The following is a 9,372-nucleotide window of genomic DNA, read 5'->3' as shown; positions in this document are numbered from 1 at the left end:
TATTGTACATAGCGCTAGTTGCTATTATCTGGAGAAATATATGTAACATAAAATATGTTGAACAGATTGTAACATTTATTTTGATTATTAATAAAGCTTTTTTTGAAACTCAAAAAAAAAAAAAAAAGAACACTAGATGGCAGCGGTTTTAAAAGAATGTTATACATTTGCAAGAACACTAGATGGCAGCAGTGTTTCCTGCTGATATCTCTTCTACAAAGAATACCATGAAAACAAAGCAAATTTGATAACGGAAGTAACTTAGAAACTTTTTTAAAAATTGTATTCTCTATCTGAATCACGAGAGACATTTGAGATTTTATGTCCCTTTAAGGTCAAAGATTGCAACGCCCATTACAGAAACTAAACCTGGAGACTTATACCTTTAATATTTAAACAGCTAATATAATTGTAAAAAAAACTATTATATTGCAAAGTTTTATAACTACACAAACATTTTATATTACAATCTTATGCTAATTTTTCTGCGTTCTCTTGGTATCTTTATTTGAAAAGCAGGAATGTAAGCTAAGGAGCTGGCCCATTTTTTTGTTCAGCACCTGGGTAGTGCTTGCTGATAGTATTTAGTAGAGTGAACAGTATATATTTGCCAAGCAATAGACCAAACTTAAAGGGACAGTGTACTGTCAAATAGTTTTTCCCTAAATGCGTTTATTCTCTGCAACTGGTTTAACAAATCATTGTAAAGTATATAAATTGATATTTGCCTTTCTAGCGCTCATTCACATTTCAAACAGTTTCCTGAAGGTTTATTCTAATACCTTATTGGGAGGTGATACCATCTTAAATTTTGGTCTCTGTTTAGTCAGTGCTTATGAAAGCCAAGACCAGGCAGTCAGAATATTTATTAGTAGGGACAAAATATGTTTGTTATATAATGCTCATTTCGAATCCACATTTAGCATGATACGTATGAGAGGTCTATAATATATATATATATATCTTTGCATATGGGTAATGCTTTTGCTCTGTAACTAATATGTCATGTCCATTTTCCTTTTCTCTTTGTGGTTCTAACGTTTTCAAATTGAATATGCTATTGTGATTCTAACTTTCTCTATTTAATCATGTATTTGTACCTTTAAATTTCATCAATTTAAATGCCATTGGTTTTATCCAATTATATAGCTGCTTTTAGCTTTAAATAGCACACACCTGTGTTTTTATCTAATTTAAGAAGAAGTGTGGAGACTTTTTGTGGATATTTCATCTTTATTTTCTACAATTTCGGGGCTTTAGGGGTCCGCTCTCTTTGAAGCCTGCCTGAACTCATAGAGGCCGAATTATCAAGTGCCTGTCGGATCAGGTCCGACAGACATCGCTGAATGCGGAGTAATACGCTCTCCGTATTCAGCATTGCACCAGCAGCTCACAAGAGCTGCTGGTGCAACGCCGCCCCCTGCAAATTCGCGGCCAATTGTCCGACAGCAGGGAGGGGTCAATTAACCCGATCATACTCGATCGGGTTGAATTGTGGAGATTCCTGTCCGCCTCATCAGAGCAGAAACACGGGCCCTCAAGCTCTGTATGGAGCTTGATAAATGGGCCTCAAAAGACGCAGTTCAACCCTTTCAGCAGTGTACGTCATTTATCTGAGGAACTTGGATTGGCCAGGCACTACGCTCACATTTGCTTGGTAGGAGGAGCTTTACGGCGATTTGAGAAGCGGATGCCGACGCTGTCTTTAGCTCTGTGTTGCTAACATCACCTACACCTTTGGAAGAGCCCTGCCCCCCCAGTGGAGTCTGTCAATGCATTTACTTGGGGTGAGTGAAGAAACACATTATAGCCGTGGATGACCGATACTCTATATGGGCTCCTATTGATGGCTGTGTTACAGCTGCTTGTGCTGTTATTATTCACTTGCCTAGTCCGTTAAAGCTGGGGCACTTGCTATACGGATATTCTTTATACTCTCCCCATATTACTCCTTACTGGATATTAAAGGTTTATGAGGGATGGAGTTGTTGTCGACTGAATGTGTAGTCTAGTCTCACCCTCTGTTGTATGCCTACAGTTGTTCTGCTTAAGATCCTATATAAATTGACGTACATATGGTTTGCTGAACATTGTTTCTCACAGTATATTTGCCTTCATCACTTATTTATAAATTGTTATGTCAGTTTTATTTTTGTATACTAAACAGCAGATTTTGCTCTTTGAAACCACAGCCCATTAAAAGGGTCTGAACTTGTAGGGAGATTATCTTATCTTTGTCTGTATACCAAAGCCCAGTATTTAGATAGAACAATTAAAAATGACAATTTTAGAACATATCACTTCCATTCCCTGCTGGTCCTTGTCTATGTATCTTTTCTATAACTAAGTATTTAAAGGGACAGTCAACACCAGAATTGTTGTTGTTTAAAAAGAAAGATAATCCCTTTATTACCCATTCCCAGTTTTGCATAAACAACACAGTTATAATAATACACGTTTTACCTCTGTGATTACCTTGTATCTAAGCTTCTGCAAACTGCCCCCTTATTTCAGTTCTTTTGACAGACTTGCATTTTAGCCAATCAGTGCAGACTCCAGGGTAACTTCACGTGCATGAGCTCAATGTTATCTATATGAAACACATGAACTAATGCCCTCTAGTGGTCAAAATGCATTACGATTAGAGTCAGTCTTCAAGGTCTAAGAAATTAGCATATGAACCTCCTAGGTTTAGCTTTCTACTAAGAATACTAAGAGAACAAAGCAAAATTGGTGATAAAAGTAAACTGGAAATTGCATTCCCTATTTAAATCATGAAAGCTTTTTTTTTGGACTTGACTGTCCCTTTAAGTATAGTACAGATTCAACGGGTAAAATCAGCTATTTCAGTTTACAAAATAAAGGTAAACGAGCTACGCGTAAACAACTTGATACACTACAGCAAGTAAAATAAATCACTGGGGGGAAAAATAAAACATTATTACAAGGCATGAAGGGAAGAGCTATTGTAATAAATTCATAGAAGTTAGTACAAAACAATACACAGTAAAAACTAACCAAGATATTAAATGTTTAATTAAATTTAAAAATAAAAAAATTGGTAATCGTGCAAAATCAATATCTTATGTTAACAAAACACATTAGTACAATTTTGTGGCTGTTCAACCTTTTTCTGAATGAGATTTTAAAACTTCGCCTGATACAGATTCATAAGAACAGTCAAAACGTTGATCTTCCATTTCAATATAAATAATGAGAATATAATCACTTTTTTATGAGAAAAAAATAATTTGATAAAGCAGAAGACTGTGTGGTCTATGCTCTTGTATAGCAGCTGGGACAACACCCTATATATTTGTAACTTCCAAATGCTCATTTTAACCATGATTTTCTGAGGGAGTGGGGTAAAAGTTTAGAGTCAGATACAGGGAGAAAGGCAGTAAATCAACCTTAGTGAAGCCTCAGCCCATTTGAACAGTGACTTGTGACCCTTCATTTAAAAGGGTGAATGTGAGAATGAGTATTGTAACTTCTCAGAAATGGGTGACCACAGCAAAAAAAATAAACAAAATGCACTGGAAAAAAAAAATGTCAACCCCCTTCTTGCCCACTCCCTTCCAGATGCCCCTGTTGTCAGATTTATATGGAAGGCGAGGCAACTGTGGCTCTATCTCAACTAGAAATAATTCTGTGCATTCATGAGACAACTTATCTGAAAAGGAAAACCTACTTTTACAAATAAAGGGGTTACTTTACCTTATGAAAAGCAGATTATTAATATAAAAAGTGCAATTTATTACTGTCATAAGGTCAATTTGATAACACATGGACTGAACATGTGACTCACTTTTCTCCTACATGGGACTGACACTTCAACCCATTAAAAATGTCACTGTCATTAAGTCACTTTGCTCCTACATGGGACTGACCCTTTATTAAAAATGTCACTGTCATTAAGTCACTTTGCTCCTACATGGGACTGACCCTTTATTAAAAATGTCACTGTCATTAGGTCACTTTGCGCCTACATGGGACTGACCCTTTATTAAAAATGTCACTGTCATTAAGTCACTTTGCTCCTACATGGGACTGACCCTTTATTAAAAATGTCACTGTCATTAGGTCACTTTGCTCCTACATGGGACTGACCCTTTATTAAAAATGTCACTGTCATTAGGTTACTTTGCTCCTACATGGGACTGACCCTTTATTAAAAATGTCACTGTCATTAGGTCACTTTGCACCTACATGGGACTGACTCGTTAACCCAATAAACATGTCCCTGCTATTAGGTGATTGTTTTGCTTTAAGCCACAAGTGATCGACATTCTTCAAAAATGTTTCCAAATCATTCAAAAGACACAATATATGATGTAGTCATTTATGGCACAAATTTGGTAATCTGCAAAAATTATCAAAATGTCACATTCAAAACTTGAATTGTTTACTACATAAGAGATCATTGTTTATTATTTGTACAAATACTGAATTAAAATCATGTCCTCTCTTTCGGTCCCACATAAGGATATGTCCATCGCCCAGGTGCCCGCACTTCTCAAATCAACCTTCGGAGCTCTGGACAGGTCTAATGCTACCTCAGGGAATGGACTCTGGGGGGAGAAAAAAGAAAATGGAAAGATGACTTTGTATCCTGACACATCCACATCTGATATTTAAAAAAACAGATATTGCTATAATATTTATACTACCGATAAAGGGCAATAATAAAACTCTTAAAGGGATACTAAACCCACATTTCTTTCATGTAATTAGCAAGAGTCCATGAGCTAGTGACGTATGGGATATACATTCCTACCAGGAGGGGCAAAGTTTCCCAAACCTCAAAATGCCTATAAATACACCCCTCACCACACCCACAAATCAGTTTTACAAACTTTGCCTCCTATGGAGGTGGTGAAGTAAGTTTGTGCTAGATTCTACGTTGATATGCACTCCGCAGCAGGTTGGAGCCCGGTTTTCCTCTCAGCGTGCAGTGAATGTCAGAGAGATGTGAGGAGAGTATTACCTATTTGAATTCAATGATCTCCTTCTACGGGGTCTATTTCATAGGTTCTCTGTTATCGGTCGTAGAGATTCATCTCTTACCTCCCTTTTCAGATCGACGATATACTCTTATATATACCATTACCTCTGCTGATTTTCGTTTCAGTACTGGTTTGGCTTTCTACAACATGTAGATGAGTGTCCTGGGGTAAGTAAATCTTATTTTCTGTGACACTCTAAGCTATGGTTGGGCACTTTTTTATAAAGTTCTAAATATATGTATTCAAACATTTATTTGCCTTGACTCAGGATGTTCAACATTCCTTATTTCAGACAGTCAGTTTTATATTTGGGATAATGCATATGAATCAATCAATTTTTTTCTTACCTTAAAAATGTGACTTTTTCCCTGTGGGCTGTTAGGCTCGCGGGGGCTGAAAATTCTTCATTTTATTGCGTCATTCTTGGCGCGGACTTTTTTGGCGCAAACATTTTTTTTCTGTTTCCGGCGTCATACGTGTCGCCGGAAGTTGCGTCATTTTTGACGTCTTTTGCGCCAAAGGTGTCGGCGTTCCGGATGTGGCGTCATTTTTGGCGCCAAAAGCATTTAGGCGCCAAATAATGTGGGCGTCATTTTTGGCGCTAAAAAAATATGGGCGTCACTATTGTCTCCACATTATTTAAGTCTCATTTTTTATTGCTTCTGGTTGCTAGAAGCTTGTTCACTGGCATTTTTTTCCCATTCCTGAAACTGTCATTTAAGGAATTTGATCAATTTTGCTTTATATGTTGTTTTTTCTATTACATATTGCAAGATGTCCCACGTTGAAACTGAGTCAGAAGATACTTCTGGAAAATCGCTGCCTGGGGCTGGAGCTACCAAAGCTAAGTGTATCTGCTGTAAACTTATGGTATCTGTTCCTCCAGCTGTTGTTTGTACTGTTTTGTCATGACAAACTGTTAATGCAGATAATATTTCCTTTAGTACTGTTACATTACCTGTTGCTGTTCCGTCAACATCTAATACTCAGAGTGTTCCTGATAACATAAGAGATTTTGTTTCTAAATCCATTAAGAAGGCTATGTCTGTTATTCCTCCTTCTAGTAAACGTAAAAAGTCTTTTAAAACTTCTCATTTTTCAGATGAATTTTTAAATGAACATCATCATTCTGATTCTGATAATGGTTCTTCTGGTTCAGAGGATTCTGTCTCAGAGGTTGATGCTGATAAATCTTCATATTTATTTAAAATGGAATTTATTCGTTCTTTACTTAAAGAAGTCCTAATTGCATTAGAAATTGAGGATTCTGGTCCTCTTGATACTAAATCTAAACGTTTAGATAAGGTTTTTAAATCTCCTGTAGTTATTCCAGAAGTTTTTCCTGTCCCTAGTTCTATTTCTGAAGTAATTTCCAGGGAATGGAATCATTTGGGTAATTCTTTTACTCCTTCTAAACGTTTTAAGCAATTATATCCTGTGCCATCTGACAGATTAGAGTTTTGGGACAAAATCCCTAAAGTTGATGGGGCTGTCTCTACTCTTGTTAAGCGTACTACTATTCCTACGGCAGATGGTACTTCTTTTAAAGTGAAGGTAAAGTTTATGTAATTTGAATATATCTATGTATTCCTTGAACATAGAATATGCTAATCGCTAACTTTATTTTATAAAAAAAATTATATTTGTCTTTTTTTAAAACTATATTTTTCCCTACCGTTCTGTCCATAACTCCTCCCAACCTCTACATCCGGTTTGTAATGTGCTGTTACGTATAGAGTGATCCTACCCGGCTCTATACGTAACAGCAGGACCGCGTTCACGATGAGCAATCTAACTGCGCATGCGCGATTCTAAGCGCACCCATCTCCCTTCAACCAACATTAACTGGCCTTAAGCAGATACAGTACGCATGCGCGAAACTAGAACGCCCGGTGTAGTCTTTGATTGAGAAATAGACTCTAGCGCATGCGCAGTATAGCGAGTGGGCGGATGACGTCGGGTCACGGGCACCTAACGGCCAGAAATTCAACTGGTTGCTCTAAAAACGTGACCAGAAATAAAAAAAAAAAATGCAGAGCGGGATGATTGTGAAAATCGGCAAAAAAGGATTTTAAATAGAAAATAAAGGCTTTTGAAGTAATAATGTAAAAAATCATGAATGAAAGTCCCATTCATTTTTAAAAAATAATTGGATTCTGTATCAGTGTCAAGGTAACTTTACCTTCACTTTAAGGATCCTTTAGATAGGAAAATTGAATCCTTTCTAAGAAAAGCTTACTTGTGTTCAGGTAATCTTCTTAGACCTGCTATATCTTTAGCGGATGTTGCTGCAGCTTCATCTTTTGGTTAGAAACTTTAGCGCAACAAGTAACAGATCATAATTCTCATAGCATTTTTATTCTTCTTCAACATGCTAATAATTTTATTTGTGATGCCATCTTTGATATCATTAGAGTTGATGTCAGGTATATGTCTCTAGCTATTTTAGCTAGAAGAGCTTTATGGCTTAAAACTTGGAATGCTGATATGTCTTCTAAGTCTACTCTGCTTTCCCTTTCTTTCCAGGGTAATAATCGTTTTCGTTCCTTTCGTCACAACAAGGAACAAAAACCTGATCCTTCATCCTCAGGAGCGGTATCAGTTTGGAAACCATCTCCAGTCTGGAATAAATCCAAGCCTTTTAGAAAATCAAAGCCAGCTCCTAAGTCCACATGAAGGTGCGGCCCTCATTCCAGCTCAGCTGGTAGGGGGCAGATTACGTTTTTTCAAAGAAATTTGGATCAATTCCGTTCACAATCTTTGGATTCAGAACATTGTTTCAGAAGGGTACAGAATTGGCTTCAAGATAAGGCCTCCTGCAAAGAGATTTTTTCTTTCCCGTGTCCCAGTAAACCCAGCGAAGGCTCAAGCATTTCTGAAATGTGTTTCAGATCTAGAGTTGACTGGAGTAATTTTGCCAGTTCCAGTTCTGGAACAGGGACTGGGGTTTTATTCAAATCTCTTCATTGTACCAAAGAAGGAAAATTCCTTCAGACCAGTTCTGGATCTAAAAATATTGAATCGTTATGTAAGGATACCAACATTCAAAATGGTAACTGTAAGGACTATCCTGCCTTTTGTTCAACAAGGGCATTATATGTCTACAATAGATTTACAGGATGCATATCTGCATATTCCGATTCATCCAGATCACTATCAGTTTCTGAGATTCTCTTTCCTAGACAAGCATTACCAGTTTGTGGCTCTGCCGTTTGGCCTAGCTACAGCTCCAAGAATTTTTACGAAGGTTCTCGGTGCCCTTCTGTCTGTAATCAGAGAACAGGGTATTGTGGTATTCCTTATTTGGACTATATCTTGGTACTTGCTCAGTCCTTTCATTTAGCAGAATCTCATACGAATCGACTTGTGTTGTTTCTTCAACATCATGGTTGGAGGATCAATTTACCAAAAAGTTCATTGATTTCTCAGACTCAGGTAACCTTTTTAGGTTTTCAGATAGATTCAGTGTCCATGACTCTATCTTTGACAGACATGAGACGTCTAAAATTGATATCAGCTTGTCGAAACCTTCAGTCACAATCTTTCCCTTCGGTAGCCTTATGCATGGAAATTCTAGGTCTTATGACTGTGGCATCGGACGCGATCCCCTTTGCTCGTTTTCACATGCGGCCTCTTCAGCTCTGTATGCTGAACCAGTGGTGCCGGGATTATACAAAGATATCTCAATTAATATCTTTAAAACCGATTGTACGACACTCTCTGACATGGTGGACAGATCACCATCGTTTAGTTCAGGGGGCTTCTTTTGTTCTTCCGACCTGGACTGTAATTTCAATAGATGCAAGTCTTACAGGTTGGGGAGCTGTGTGGGGGTCTCTGACAGCACAAGGGGTTTGGGAATCTCAGGAGGTGAGATTACCGATCAATATTTTGGAACTCCGTGCAATTTTCAGAGCTCTTCAGTCTTGGCCTCTTCTAAAGAGAGAATCGTTCATTTGTTTTCAGACAGACAATGTCACAACTGTGGCATACATCAATCATCAAGGAGGGACTCACAGTCCTCTTGCTATGAAAGAAGTATCTCGAATTCTGGTATGGGCGGAATCCAGCTCCTGTCTAGTTTCTGCGGTTCATATCCCAGGTATAGACAATTGGGAAGCGGATTATCTCAGTCGCCAAACGTTACATCCGGGCGAATGGTCTCTTCTCCCAGAGGTATTTCTTCAGATTGTTCAAATGTGGGGTCTTCCAGAAATAGATCTGATGGCTTCTCATCTAAACAAGAAACTTCCCAGGTATCTGTCCAGATCCCGGGATCCTCAAGCGGAAGCAGTGGATGCGTTGTCACTTCCTTGGAAGTATCATCCTGCCTATATCTTTCCGCCTCTAGTTCTTCTTCCAAGAG

General features: G+C 37.9%; 1 long non-coding RNA gene across 1 annotated transcript in view; it reads right to left on the bottom strand.

Moving 5' to 3' along the window:
• Positions 1 to 4,328: 4,328 nt before the first annotated feature.
• The window catches only part of LOC128666973 (uncharacterized), a 30,574-nt gene continuing 25,530 nt past the window's right edge, over positions 4,329 to 9,372 (bottom strand). Inside the window, exon 4 of the long non-coding RNA XR_008403283.1 lies at positions 4,329 to 4,571. This is a non-coding gene — a long non-coding RNA (uncharacterized LOC128666973). The remainder of the gene's footprint in view (positions 4,572 to 9,372) is intronic.

The sequence above is a fragment of the Bombina bombina genome, chromosome 7 (genome assembly GCF_027579735.1).
Source record: "Bombina bombina isolate aBomBom1 chromosome 7, aBomBom1.pri, whole genome shotgun sequence".
NCBI classification, from domain to species: Eukaryota; Metazoa; Chordata; class Amphibia; order Anura; family Bombinatoridae; genus Bombina; species Bombina bombina.
Note: the sequence above shows the minus strand (reverse complement) of the source record. Positions and strands in the feature narration are given on the sequence as shown.